This window comes from Ctenocephalides felis, unplaced genomic scaffold (assembly GCF_003426905.1).
Source record: "Ctenocephalides felis isolate EL2017-DRISC unplaced genomic scaffold, ASM342690v1 CF-g0.4_SCAFFOLD_01604, whole genome shotgun sequence".
Taxonomy (NCBI): Eukaryota; Metazoa; Arthropoda; class Insecta; order Siphonaptera; family Pulicidae; genus Ctenocephalides; species Ctenocephalides felis.
Window position 1 is genome coordinate 14,732,040 of NW_020537758.1, and position 16,536 is coordinate 14,748,575.

At 26.7% G+C, this 16,536-nt stretch overlaps 1 protein-coding gene across 2 annotated transcripts in view; it reads right to left on the bottom strand.

The window, feature by feature from the left end:
• Positions 1–12,662, bottom strand: part of LOC113374063 — a 355,272-nt gene extending 342,610 nt beyond the window's left edge. For both annotated transcript variants that reach the window (XM_026614319.1, XM_026614318.1), the window contains exon 1: positions 12,367–12,662. The gene's annotated coding sequence lies outside the window, so the exon portion shown is untranslated. The remainder of the gene's footprint in view (positions 1–12,366) is intronic.
• Between the last annotated feature and the right edge of the window lie 3,874 nt (positions 12,663–16,536).

A 16,536-nucleotide genomic window follows, 5' to 3' on the forward strand; every position in this document is an offset into this window, starting at 1 on the left:
GAATGTTGAAAGTTTCAAGTGGATCTTGCTCGGAAATAAAAAGAAAATTGCAGATAACTTTTCTAAAAAATTCTGATAAGAAAAGACGTTAATGCAGCACGTGCTGTATGTATAAATTTTAATTAACTTCTTCCATATTGACCTTTGCGATTTTAATGGTTCAAGATACTCCTTGCGCATTAGAGCACAATTCGTATGCATTTCATATATTATTACATTTTATTACATGTTTATTAGTAAACATACGTAAGAAGATGTAAAGTTCCTTGGCAACAAATTTTTTTCAGAGAATCGTAAGGAGTAACTTTTTCAAAGCACTTCATGAAACAAATAGAACAGCTTTTCATATTTCTAAATTTAAAATTTTCTAAATTTTTTGTTTATAAAATTTGCAAAATCGTTATTACCAGATGCGTATAATTTTGGATAAAATCGATTTTTTTTAAGTAGTTGAAGTTGAAAAAAAACGAATAATTTTCAAATATCTCTCATCTCTCTTTAAAAATTTTGGTTATACTAATTCAAAATGATATTTCTGGTATAAGTAAAATTATTCATAATATATTTAAAATAAAACGTGGGTACTTCTAGGTATTTTGTTATACATTTTTGATAACCGATATTCTTATTCAGAATATTACCAAAAGCTCATAATTTTGGAAAAATATACTTTTTAACTACTATACATTAGCATAGTTGATAAAACAAATAATCTATGTCAGAATTGTTTGTAAAATTTGTGAACAATAATGTAGGTATAACTGAATAAAATCAGTAATATTAATTTAAGTATATCTATTTTAGAATATATTCAAATTTAAATCAACTATAAATCATTGCTCAAATTTATTTAATTATTTATTAGATTTATATTTATTCAAGGAGTCTAAGTATTAAAATATTAATATATTTTATATGAAAATGAAATCTAAATAGCACAAATTTTTAAAAAAAATAGTGACATAAGAAATTAATTTTTAATACATTATAAATCGTATTAAAGATATTGAATTATGTTGGCTTACAAGAAATTGTATAATTACAGTTGCAAACTTTATATATTTTTCGAAATTATTAAAATAACTTCAAAATTCAAGAAAATTGAGTTATTAATAAATATAAATTAATTAAAAATTATTAGACTTGTAAAGAGTTGAAAAAAGCAGCAAAGCTTGGAGAAACTTTTCCAAAGTCATGGAAAACCAGCTCGCAGTCTAATAGAATCAATTTATATTCTGATCGCCGAAATAATAAATAAGAAGGAAAAAAATCATAAAAATTTAAAAATAAATCACTGAATTATGTAAAACTTGCTTACACAACAATGTTTACAAACAAAGTTCAAGATTCCAGTTTTGACGTTGGAATATCACAATGCAAGTTGTATTGAGGAGCGTTTCGTAAATTGATGGCAATACAAATTATACAATGTATTCACTAAATGTTACAATGTTTTACAGATAACTGACCTAAACCACTTCATAATTCGGTGTCTTTCGAATGTGCTTACATATCCATTATTGGAATTTGATAAGGTTTTTGCTACATTGGGTGAAATTTATCACAATGTTGCTAACTGGACGTGAAAATATGCGATGAAAAACAAACATGGAAAAATATAAATAAAAGATTTTGAGATCATCAAAACAAGTGGCAGATACTGGTAGAATTTCTTATGAAATTGAGCCATATAAATTTTTCTGCAGAAGAGAAAATCGGTTTCACAAACGCTATATTATTTCCATTCCCCAATAATGTATTTTTCAAGACAAAATAATGTCTTGAGAAAATAGTACATTTAAAATAAGTCCTGCAGGTTTCATGTACTGAAAATTGCAAAATTTAATAAAAATGAGTTTTATTAAATATATATAAAAATATATATGTATGTTCATATGAGCATGTAAAGTTTTTTATTACTTTCTCAGTTACGATCCATATTATTAAATTTCATATAAGTTATTATCTCAAACGTAGTGTGACGTAAATGCTGAGTACACAGAAATTGCAAATTACGAATTCCTAATTACAACATTGATGCTAATAAAACCAATTCCGAGCTAATTAATTTTAATGCAATCATTTCAAACATCTGACGTTGGATTTTATTACTTAAGTAAGGAATATAAAAATATTACAAAAGATAAACGTGGCAGGTAGATTTACCACAAAGATATTAAATACTGTATGTGATTTTCAAATCAAAATAATCCAAATGAAACAAAGCAATATTTATTATTATTTAGTCATGATTTGATTACATATTGAAAAAAATCATCTGAATTGATTTGGAGGCACCATGTCTATTGGTTATAGTATCAAATGATATACCCAAATATAAGCATACCATATGAACCTAAATATAATTTACTGTTCCAAGAAGAAGCATCATATGCTTGTATTTCATATATGTAATTATATCTCCATACATTGTAAAATTCAAATTCCATAACATAATATGAAATGTGCATGTTTCTATGCTGACTTTAATAATGTCATTAGAACTAATTATTGTACTGATCGTGAGCATAAAAATTAAGCTCTAAATATACAAGATTTTAATGGACAATGCACGTAATCAGTCATCATTTGTCCCAGAATGTGTATATAATGACCATTATTTAATAGTCAGGGAGTTGATATAATTTAAGAGAAGTAAAGAATTTAAAAAATACTAATAATTCTAGTTAAAGAATAGTTTATGTGAAGTATAGAATATTTTACACTTTTATATTTTTTAACTTATTGTTTTTACTTTTTAATTTACAAAATTTTATATTTATATATATATATATATATATATATATATATTATGAAATGTATATATGTACTCAACAAGTGCATTCTAAACAAGTACATTATTGGGCGCCCATCAATCACGTGATCGATTTTTTAAGAAATTTTGGACCCCCCTCCCCCTTAGTGATACGTGGTGATATTCGAAATTAACCCCCCTTCCCAAAAAATCATAAAGTTTCTAAATTTTGTTTGAAAATGTTTTCAAAAATTCTGGTAAAAATGAATTCACATGATATCTTACTATATCCCTCCCTCCCCAACATGATATTTCGTGATTTTTTGTCAAACCCCCCTTTCCTCAAAAACTATGGTCGCCCCCTTAGAACAGAAGTGCAAATTTTGATAAATATGTAGAAATTTCCATAAATCTAGGTTGGCTGTGATGGAGCCTAGTAATATATCATGTGTCTTTATTTTCACCTGAATTTAAAAAAAAATCCAAAAATTAAAAAAAAAATCCAGAGATATTACGATGATTTCTAGGTGCAAAAATGAAATTGATGTTAGGTTGGGAAAGAGGGTACAAAAAACCACGAGAGTGATTTCTCAGAATTTTTGATGGTGATATTTAAAATTTACCCCCTTCCTTACAAATTCCCAACATCACCTAGAAAAAATCGTAAATTCTTATTTTTTTTTCTGAAAAATTTCATTTTTTTTTAAATCTAGGTGATAAATAAATACACGTGACAACTTACTAGACTCTCCCCTCCCCTAGATGATTTTTCGTGATTTTTTGTTAAACTCTCCCTCCTCCCCAAATGTCTTTTGAAGACATGGATGAATATATAAGACAAGTACAAAAAACTGATTGTGAGTAAATTTCATAAATCACTTTCCCATTCATAAAAAATAATCGCCGCTCTCAACTAAAAGTGCAATATCTCCACATCTACTTTCAGATCACAATGTTATCGTGAATGAAAGAAAAAATCGTGTTATCAAATGTCGTCGCGACGAGCCAAACTGCTAATACAATTATAGAGTTTGTATGAAATATGATTTAAATGTAGTAGAGATCTATAAAATGTGGCCTTAACCCTGAAAACTGCTCACCAACACGGCTAAACGCAGTATGAAATACTCGTGCCGAAATTACGTAAGACGACAAAACCGCATTCATGACTCTATACTAGTCATATCATTGTATTATAAACTGTATTATATTATAACCAGCTTTATGTATATATGCATCTCCATGTGCTACATTGTGCCGTATATTTATTTACTTTTTACATATGCATGACTTGCAGGTCCGCATTACATATTAGATCTTGTAACAAATTAGCAGGAATTAATAAATCATCACTTCATATTCTATATTCATTGAAATTAATTCTAATTATTATTTAATAATATGTTTTATATATATATATTCAAATTTAAAAAAATAAAAAAACAAAAAACACAAAGAACTAGAACTACACTAATTGTAAGAGTATTTTAGTAGTATGATAAAGAGAAAGTGGAGGAAAATGAAAGAAAATTTGAGAAGTTTATTTTTTATTTATTTTGTGCATATGGTGATATTTTGGCGTAAATTATTAAAATTCTTTATTGCTGTGTTTTTATAAATTAAACTGTTTTAACATCAAGACCCTGAATGGATACCTTCTGTTGGATACTTTCCATTTTATTACTTGCATTTTCTAAATCATAGAGAGCAATACATTTCCAAGTCAAATTAGTCATTTCCAAAATTTCTGCTTCAATCAAAAAAATCATAAGTATTACAGAAATTGTAATAATAAGTTTATCATACAAAGATGGGACAACCTTTTGGGTTGCCATCTAACATGCCATAGCACTAAAAGAAGGTTTTATATGATTTGTTAAGATTCGGATAGCTATTCAAAATATATATATATATATATATGAAAAAAAAATTAAAGAAATCGAGATAATTTTGAGTGTGTCGAACATAAGTTAAATATTTTTTTTAAATATGCAATATAAAAATAGTATTTTGTTGAACAATATGGATTTAATTAGACAAAATGCAAAAATTTAATTTCCACTTGTTTGAGGAACTCATAAAACATGTAATTTCTACTAAATGTATTGTTTCTACTATCCTTATATTCCACTTATTTTTAATCTTTTTTATTATTTTAAGAATCAAATATATAATTATCATTTTAGACTAAAATTTACGAACGAGTAAAAAGTTATTTTTGAAAATATCTACTTAAGGATATTCAAATTTGAGCTGATTAGTCTATATTATATTCTAAAGAAATTATTAGAAATAATTGTTATAATTGAAATCAATCAAATCAATATTCGCGTGCAAAGAAAAAATCATGTATTATCTTTGTTTTCATCAATAGCTTAGCAAATAAATTGATAATGTGGATCAAGATACAAAAATCAAAGTAATATTAAGATAATATTAATATAAACAAACAAATCAAATAATCAGTTACAAAATGCTTTTCTTCATTAATATAGAACGTCTTTTTATATTTTCTTCTATACTTAAATTTGTATATAAACGAATCTTTTATCCTCGTAGTTTATTATCTCGAAACAATGCTATTTCTGGAAACTATTTTGAAATATCATCTGCAAAACACATGCAGCATTTGAAATTTATTACAGACCCTTTACTATAATAAATAATATCAAATACTAGAATGGACCAAATGATAATGCTACCCGCCATATGTTTACATTACAATTGAAAGGTTTAAAAATGAATCTTTTGATCAAGAAAGTGCATTTATCTTGTTTTTTAGTTAGTGAAAATTTCTAAAAGAATATATCCAAACAAAGGCATAATAGGTACTAGGCAATTGTACTAAAATATTTGCACATGTGGAAGTCATAAATATATTTTTGTATAAATATTCTGAAAGTTACTAAGGAATAGTTTCTCATTGTACAAATGTTAAAATGAATATTTGTATCTAATTCTAAATCTAAATATATGTGAAAATACGAAATTTTTAATAATAAATAAATAAGAAAATAAAACTATTTTTCTATTGACTGGCTCTTGTTAAAATTCACTTATGGTTAATGTATTTAGTAATTAAAATAATTGCTAAAATAAACAAATATAATAGTGCATACACATATTGTTTAATTAAAAAATTACTTGCACCAGTTCCCTAAGCAACAATCATGCAATTTTATTATCATGCAAGTATCTATGTCATAATGTTCAATATATATTTACATATATATGAAGCTACTTTACATTATTAATAGAATTATAAGGTGTCGAGAAATTCAATCACCATAAACTTTATATTATGAAAAGGCAATAAAAACAAAGAAAATATGATAAAAACTAAAATATTTTTCCAATCTAACACCATAATATATTTTCAAGATTATTGGATTTAAATCATACCAAATTCAAATTTTAAGAAAAAAAGTTACTTAAAAATTTACATTTATTTAGAAAATACTTTACTACTATTAAAAAAAGATTATTATTGTAATTGTAAGTATTAATGTAATATTATTTGAACACATTAGAAGAAAATTATTATATGATATGTACATATTTAAATTTCATAATCATTTATAATGACTGACATCACAATTGCAGCATTATAAAATAATATAATTTGAAAATCAATGTAGCCACATGCCGTTGCGATAATGACACTGTTATAAATTATATTTTGGGTCATGAGAATGGTAATTTATATTTAATTAGTTAAATACACGTATAAAAAAATTGTAAAAAACTAGTTGGGTGTATGGCATCGTGCCTTAAGGCAAATTCCCGTACCGTAACGAAATGTTCGAGGAATACTGAATGTTTTGAAATAGATTATTATTGATATTGTAACATTGTCTAATATTTATAAGAATTATTTAAACTGAATTGCGAAGTTGAAATTATGTGTTCAAAGTATATAAGAACTTCAGTCAGAATTAAAAATAAAATCTGATTTATTTCCGATATACAAAAACAATTTTTTTTTTCCAAATCAATTATTTTGTTAAGACAAGCAGAAAGTTCTTTGAATCATTTAAATCGGACGCTTAGTTCTCTCAAAATCTGCCATTTTTTACATATTTAGCTTCGTATCTTCGAAATGGCAGGGCCTGCCTTTGCCAAAAACTAATAAACACTTCTCCCAGTCATTACTAATTGAATGTTTTCCTCCGTTCTCTCAAAAACTCGATTTCTGTTTTCTGCACTCTTTGCTCCGTATCTCCGAAACGGCTGGACCTGCCTTTGCCAAAAACTAATCAGCTTTTCTCCCTATCAATAGGAATCGAATGTTTTTTACCCATTCAAATCGGTTGAACCGTGCGCCCGAAAACGTGACTGGAAATTTGTATCCATACATACATACACACACACATCCATCTTTTCTGAGGTATGCAAAAATGTTCAGAAACCTTCAAAACGTCGAGAAATGTAAAAATTTTCAATTTTGGCCCATTACAATAACTTACCCTACGGGAAGTTAATAATCATGTTCTAATAAAATATTTGGGACTCGGATCGGTTCTTGGAAAAGAATGAATAAAACAGTTGTAAAGAGCAAAACAAATCAATAGAAAATGATATGTATATAAAAAACATTAGTTTTACCGATGGTTATTATAATCTAACAATGATCTTGCGTGATATAAAATATAGATATATTTTTAATCACAACCATTTTCAGAAGCATATTTAACTAAGACCATTTAAATAAAAATTGTAGCAATGTAGTTATTTAAGCTCGAACAAAATTATATGAAAAGTGATTTTCCCCACGTGCTATAATTGCACGTTTCATAATTACGCGAGATGATATATCATTAAATGTTGCATCTGATTTAGAAATGTATTTATTCACCGACGAATTGTAATAATAGAATGAAATAAATATAATATAAACAATTGTGGATTTTGTTCACACAAAGCCCATGGTAATTTTACGACGGAAACCTATGTGAGGCACCTCGCACGCCCTCCAATTTTGTTATCCCCATTAAAATGCAACTGGAGGCACGTAACTCGCTTTTGCACGTAACGAACATTTGTGGCTACTCTGTGGTCTCGATACACTGCTTGGTGCAAAACTAACAAAAAGACAACAAGTTGGGCAGAACTTACTCAAAATATATTATTTTGAAATAATTCAAACAATTACATTAATTGATGAAATGCGAAACCATTAAGGTAAGTACAAAAGTCGCCTCGAGGATCACCCAAACTGACTTGACACAAATCAAGATACAGATCTAATTTAAGGTTGTGGTCTTGAAGATTTTTACTAGTTGTTTATAGTATTGTGATTCAATTTTCAAAAATTGTACAATTTTTTCCAAGTACTAAAAATGCACTTGATGTTGATGGTGATGCACGGGTAGTTTTAAATACAAACAAGAAAGCAGAAGGAATCGAAAAATTCTTAAAAATCCAACATGCGAATAATTGTATATAGATATTAATATTAAACATTATGACATTGATATTTGAATTATAATTGCATGATTGTTGCTTTAAGCAAATATATATATATATATATATATATATATATATATATATATATATATAATTATGAAACTGATGCAAGATTAGTTTATTTTTAGTAACTATTTTAATAACTAAATTCATTAAAAATTATTAAATTTTAACAAGAAAATTACATACTTTATTTTCTTGTAAAGATAAAGGAATATCTGAAACAATTCTTAAAAATTTCTAATTTTAATATGAATTTATATGTTATATTTGCTTTGTTATTTATTTTAGTTTTAGTTTATTAGTTTTGTCTTTATTATTTATTGTTATAACTCACAATTTATACTCATTTACCGCATAGATCTCATTTACCCATATAATCACAAAATTTAAATTTAATATATCAAAATTGAAAAGGCTTACTACTGTGTAACCTTTTAGATCTAATATTTAATATTTCATATACAGATTGTAATTCAATAAAGAGAATAAAAAAAAAGAAAATATTTACTTTGCAAAATAAGTATATTAAGAATTATTGAACAAATAATGCAATTCTTTTTAATACAATATTTTCACAAAGAACACATACCTCATATTAAAAGAAAAAGTTATCAATTTTAGTAATAGAAATTATCAAAACAGCCTAACTAACTTATGAAAATTTAAACATTTCCTCTCAAAGTATTATTCATTTAATAAATTTGCAGTTTTTGAAACATTTAGGCACCAAGTTTAGTCCATTTATTATCTATTTGCTTAAGAAAGAAAATAATCTGGAAACGACAATTAGATGGAAAAATTACTAAAAAAATAAAAACTTAAAAGCAGGATCTGGGAATACGATTCTGAAGGAATAGAAACCTTAATATGTAAAAATGGGATCTAAAAAAATAAATTGTCGATGAATATGACAACTTTCTTATGTTTATTTCTGTGAAATATCATAGTACGTATAAAAAAATGTTTATTTTTATGTAGCATTATTTTTTAAGTATTTTGTTCCTAATGCGATTGCGCTTACAAGTCATCAGCATTCATTATTTATTTACAGTCAAATTTAGTAAATTCATTTACTTTTATCCTTATCCTGGAATAACATACAAAATTTGACAGTTTCATGAAGTTTTGCGATGATATTTAACTTTAATGTTTTAAAAAGTCGACCCAACGGTTGTCTAATAGATTTTTGATCTACATTTTTATTATTGCGATTAATCTAATGTTTATAATATATTTTTTAATTTTATGCAGCAATGCCTGGAAAGGACAATTTTCACTCGAAAATGCATTTCATATCTTGTATAAATGGATTCTTTATAGACATTTTGAAAATTCTGAGTATATCGAGTGTAATGGATCCTTTATAGAATTTTTGAAAATTTTGAATAAATTTTCCCACAGATGTCCATCTAAAGAACCGCCGCGTGCACAAACCTAACATTACCACGTGATAAAACGAATGCACACGTGGCTGCGCTTGTGTAGGTGCGCACACACTCGTCCCACGTATACGGGAAATATTATTATAACTAGATAAATTTATTGTTGAATGCGACGATGCACTTGTTTGCATGTATAATGTGTGAAATTCATATTATATACACTGTATTATATACATTTTCCTTTGTCAATAAGAGATACCGCAAATTAGATAGAGCGACTATTAGGGAAACATTTAGATAAAGTGATTTTTTTAAATTTATAGATAGGGGGGCAACGTGTCCTTTATTCACGATAATAATTTTCCTACAGATGACTTTCATATACGACCTTTACTTTAACTGTCTTGAAAAAATGAGATTTTTTTTATTAATTTAAACTTTGGAATCATAACCGTGATTAATATTTCTAGGACCACAATTGCCCCAGAAGCATTTGAATTGCATGTGAGTAAAATGTACTAGCATGTCATTTTTGGGTTTTTATTATTTGACTCGAAATTTTTCAATAATAAAATTATCAGGCATTTTACCATTCTACAATCCTGATTAAATCCGGCAATTTGTAATGAAACTTGCCAACACATTTCAGTACGTTTTTTTTTTTTTGAAAGAGGACCTCTCATAGTGACCGATGTTTAATTCATAGTTTCACAAAAAGTTATTATGACAGTGTTCTAGTAATTTTGTTTTTAATTTTTCTATAGATGGCTTTCATATACAACCTTTACCATTTGTTTGTAATTTTATATCAGGCGCCCAAACATTTTCCGGTTGCAGATTGAAGTATGCAAATGTCGAGAAGATGAGGCGTATGCACATTAAAATTAACGTCACATACAGTTTGCACATTATTTAATAATGTTATAATTACACTAGGTGTCTAGAATGATTTTCTTGATATGTTTTAAACCGGCTAGTTATTTAGAACAGAGCTTTCCAATTAGAAACTTGCACACAAAGTGACTCACAAAGTTTACTGGTGAAATAAGGTAAAGATAAAAATCATAAAATAGTATTAAATGTTATTTTACCAATAATTGAAGCTTGACAGAATAAATTTCGTTAAACCGAAAAAATTATATATAGCATTTCTTCAAGATTATTTTCAAAAGCAAGCACCAAAAAATCAGTAAAGATCATCTGCCTTTATCACTTCTGGCAAGGGCCTCATAATTTAGAATAATTTTGCATATCTTTCAAAGCGCTGAATAAATTTTGTTTATTGTACCAAACAAACCTGAAGAGCGTATCAAATTAAAGAAAATGAATGTTGCACAAACATTCTTGAAACCACTTGAAACATCAACCTTTTTTATGTTATGTGAAGTTCTAGGAACTCTTCCTAATAAATATTATTTAAAATAGTCTGAAATGTGATATACCATAGATCTATTTAAAACAAAAATTACTTGACAAGATAAACAGGTAAACACGAGTGCAAATATATTTGAACTATGAAACATAATATTCAAATTAGATACAACTATTAATTTCACTTATCGACATAAATAAGGCAACATCGATTATTCATAATAAACTTGATTCTACACGTGGAATTTATTGCACTATATTTTTATATTTATCTACATTTATGTTGTAATTAACTGAAAAAACGACCATAAAATGAATCTTAACATGTTAATAAAATGATTTATATTAATTATCCAATGATGTGTTATGCTAAAATTGAAATTTGAATTTGTGCCAGAAGTCAATAAAGTGAACTGGGAGATGATTATATATTACTATGTAGAAAATTAGACTGTTCCAATTTTAATTGATAATTGATTTTAATATAAAATGAACTACCTTGTTAAAATTAAACAATTTTGTATGGGTTTATAAATAAAACAGTCTGATTATTTAACCATGAAAATGTGTTAGCTAAGAGTTTTCGATAAAAGGGGGCATTCTGGACTAGAATTTTAAAAATATTCGATTCTTATTCAAAAATACGTGTATAAGAGAATTTTTGAAAATTTAAATTATTTTCGGAGATATAGCTGTTTGACCACGATAATCATCATCAGATTCCTTCTTCTGCAAAACCTTAAACTCGTTTTTCTAGAAACTGTAAGATATCCACGATTTCTCAACTTTTACTGGACCGATTTACTTAAAATTTCTACAGACTCTTCTTTATAGACTTCTCTTTGGGGATGAACTACTCTCATCCCCAAATTCGGACATTTACTATTTTTTTTAAAAATCGAGGATATAAAAAAATTAAAAAAAATTTGGGCTTACGCTATTTTGTGAAGAAAAGTTCTAACATGTCCAAATTCATTGTGACATTATACTAGATTAATAATTTATTTATATCTTTTTCTTCGGATTAATTTGAAAGACTAAAATCATGGGTATGGTCAGGTGCCAATATTTTGACCCCTCCTACTTATTCAACTTGAAGAATTGAAACTTTGACTATAATTAATTTTCATGGTTTTATTTTTATTCTCAAAATATTAATAAATAACTTGTAAAAAAATATACTTAATATATTGATTTTTACGGCCATTCAAAAATTGCATAAAACTCATACATCTAGACCAGAATACTCCACTTACGAATCGTTAAGTAATTTCATTTCATGTATCGTGTGTGTGTATGTTTATTGGGCAAAAGTATAATTTCCATCACAAATACGAATTTTGCTACCATTTTGATAAAACCAAATCAAGCTGAGGTTAAATTTATTACCAGAACAGGTGTTAGCATAAAATCCAATCACAACACTAGAAGCACTGTAACTACATAATTTGTATGCAATTATTCACATTTTATTTGTATGCAATTTTCACATAGTTGAACATAATTCAATTTATCATTACCAAATATGTATATAAATCACTATCTATTATGCGTAATATTGTGCGTATCGCGTAGAGTCTACGGGCCTACTGGTTGATATGTTTTTTCCAAAGTCGGATGGGAATCAAGTCAACAACAGATATTGTTGCGTCGACGCATTACACGCGCAGCAAATCGTAGTATTTTCACGCACAAGTACAAAAGTAAAGGAGCAACACAAGTCTCGCTTCATAATATTTGTTGGAACATTAATCATTGCCGCCGAGCATTCTACACGGCGGCGTCTAACGGCGTGATTTTGACGCGGCCCGCGGAAGCAGCCGCGCTATAGGTTGAACTCGGAGGCGGGCTTTGGGACGGAAACCTGGAGAAAGCTTTGGGGAAAAAACATCATTTTTATATACATACTAAAATGTATACATAATCATGATAGATGATATTGTGGATGTAATTAGCAGCAATAGCCTTCACCATCACTTAAAACTGGAATCACACCCAAACCACATAGTTTCAGTACTACTCGAGATCCCTAATTCTGGAAGACTGAAGAGGAAATTTCTATATGATTTATATTAATTTATTTAATTAACTAATTAGTTAACTGATCAATGGAACAGTTTTCTATTCTATTTTTATATTTATTATTATTATTTTTTTTTTTCTTTTTGTAATTTTCATGATTATTATTTCTATTTATTTGTTATTATTATTATAGTTAGTTATTTATTATTATTATTATTATTATTATTATTATTATTATTATTATTATTATTATTATTTGTTTTTTTCCTTTACTTCACATTATAGATTTGTTTAGATTATGTTCTCACTGTAGCTCATAGAATTACTTTTTTCTGATTGTTACATATAAATTTAATAAAAAAAAGATAGATGATAGAGATTTAATTCAAATATAAGATGTTATGAGATATTAAAAACTCAATTTCAAATTTTTGTTGTGGCGAGCACGCTCTCTTGGTGGCGTATTCGATCTACTTGGAATTTATGAAGAAGGTATATGTAGTTAATTTGAAATTAAATAAGAATTGTATTTGTTAAGTAGAATTTGAATAAGAATTGAGAAAAATAGGAATAACAAAATGCGAACAAGCTGAATTGTATTAGGAGTAAGAAGAAAAAATATTAGAACTTGCTGAGAATAAAAGAAGAATGAAGAAAAAATTGAATTGATTTGAATTGAAATGAATTGAAGGAAAAATTGAAGATAGAAGTTGAATAGAATTAGAAATTTAAAAAGATCAAAAACTGAAGAAAATAAGAACAAGAAAAATTAAGAATATAGAATATGATATATAATATATATATAGATTGAATATAATATAAAAATTAGAATAGATAAAATAGAATAAATAAAAATGTTATAGGTGGCTCAGAGTAAGCAAGGCCAAATAAAAAAAATAAAAAAAATATTTTTTTTTACTTTACTATAAAATTATTATATTCCGCAACGTGTTTGCAAAAAAAAGCATAGCAAATTCCTATAGGGTAAATACGAAAACACCGACATTATCTCAAAAAAGGTCATGTTTACATAAGTAGGTTATTTATTGCTTTACAGTAGATAACACAATACCACTTTAAAGTAGATAGTCCAATACTATTTACATTAAAGTAGATGACAAAAAAAAATAGGGAACTAGCTATCGCCTTTAATCTGATGGCGCTAGTACAATTTAAATGGCCACCTGTTCAATTTTTAAACGATATTTTAAATATTTTTGTTCGTTGTTAGTTTTTTTTTGGTTTTGAGCACTGTTGTTTAGTTTTCGATGCCTGAATACAATTTTTAAGAATACGTATCTTGAAAATTTAAACTATTTCTTTATATTTTACAAACTTAAAATTCTTATTTCGGTTTGATCTTTTCTATTAATTTGTTGTGTGATATCTGCATAATTGTATTGTATATCATTTATTATTATTATTATTTTACATACTATATTTACTGTCATTAAGTAAGTATTCCATGGTCAAAGGGCTTGACCAATGTTATATTCAAAAGTTTCTTTTATATAAGTTTTATAAAAGCTTACATGACTCTGGTGAGGTTGTGGTAAAAGGAACCAACTGAACATTTACACTGGCAAAAGCATAAATAATAAAAAAAAATTGTAAATAAAAATATAAATTAAGTTAAAAAAGACAATTTTACAAAAAATTCTATTAATTTAATAGTTGTTCCAGATCAGTGTGATCTTTGTAAAAAATGTGGACATGAAACTTATGTTTTACATTGGTTGTATGTAGGTGTTATTTCATAAAATCCATTTAAAAATAAAAATAAGACATTGGAGATTTTTTTGCATCCTTGCATCCCCTTTCACTCCGCCGAGGGACATATGCCAAATTTTAATAAAATAGAAAAAAATATTTATATAATTATGTAAATATTATCGATATTTGTTTGTTTGATACTTGTTATGTGTTTTGATGTAGTTTATTTGGATTAAGCAGTTCAGTTAATTAATTACTGAAATTCAAATTGAACCTTTGTTCATCATCCTGTCCTATTGGTACAAAGTAAATATGCTTTAAATGACTTTACTATAAAAAAATTATACTTTGTTCGTAATAAATGGCAAAGCAAGTCGTTATATTTTTCTTTTACTTCTGCTAACAAATAATCTGAATTTATTTTATTTATCGTTCAAGTACAATTAATAATATTATACGAGCCATAAGCTAATCCAAGGTCCGACATATAAATTTTGTAATTTATATTAAGTTTTAAATTAATTTTCTTTTTGCGTCCGTATAGGATAAAAAAACTACTACATATGTGAATATGCTTAACGTTAATATTTTGATGCTAATTGGCTTAAATAGTACATACATAATTAAACTGATTGATTGGCAAAATTGCAGCGTTTTCTCAAATTAGAAAGTACCTATGCATCAGTCTACAGATTAAATAATTTTTATCAAATAAGTTATCAATCCACTCTATATCTGTAATCTGAAATTAAGATTCCAGATATCAAATGCTGTAAGATTTACAATTTTATTTTACATAATCTACGAACACGTGACAATGTTGTAAAAGTTATCAATTGCGTTCACATAGGAAAAGATATATGTGACTACATATATGATTACATTCTCTTGCTCAAAGTAAATTATACATAAATCCGTTTGACAGAGATAGTTAAAACCAGAAATTTATATTCGAAGTTGATAGGATATGATAATTAAGAAAAGTTAGTACTAAGTCTATTTAAATCAGTAATTAACTTCTAATTTATTGTCAATGTCTATATGAAAACATTCTAATTCAGTAATTATTAAGTTTATAATAAAGTGAGAAATACAACATTTAATTTTATAACGTTCCTAAAAGCCAATAAAATTTATCCAGCTATCAATCTGGAGCAGGTTCGTGCTGAAGATTTGCATGAACATTCACAAAAAAGCAATTGATTTCTAAGCAGATTTATAAGTTTTTTTTTTTTTTTTTTTTTTTTTTTTTTTTTTTTTTTTTTTTTTTTTTTTTTTTTTTTTTTTTATGGCCTCGCTTACTCGAGCATTTAGCCACCTACATTATCTATACAGTATATACATCTTCAATTTATACTACTTCATATAATAGTAGACTTCGGAACGAAACTTCATTACTACACATCTTTAACCACTATTTCTCTTTCTTCTAATCTCAATTCGGTTCATCATTTTAAATTCTATTATCTAATTTTTTATTAACATACATATCTATTAGTACAATTCATAATTCTATTATTATTCAACTAGTTATATTTTTCAAATTCTGCCGGAGATTCGAACTCGGAACTCCAGCATGTGAATCGGGAACGCTACCTTGAGCTAATCCCGCCACGATTTATAAGTTAATTATGTAAATTGTTGCAGAAATGAACATTCATTTGATACAGTTTAATCTAGTTTCAAATGCCGTTTGAATAGAAAATTACATCATGCAAAATGTGCACATAGATTGAACTGAACTAATTTAGCGAAATTTGTAAACCGATAAGTTGTAACATTATCTTCATGTCTTTCAATTCAATTAGAAATGGTGAATTATTT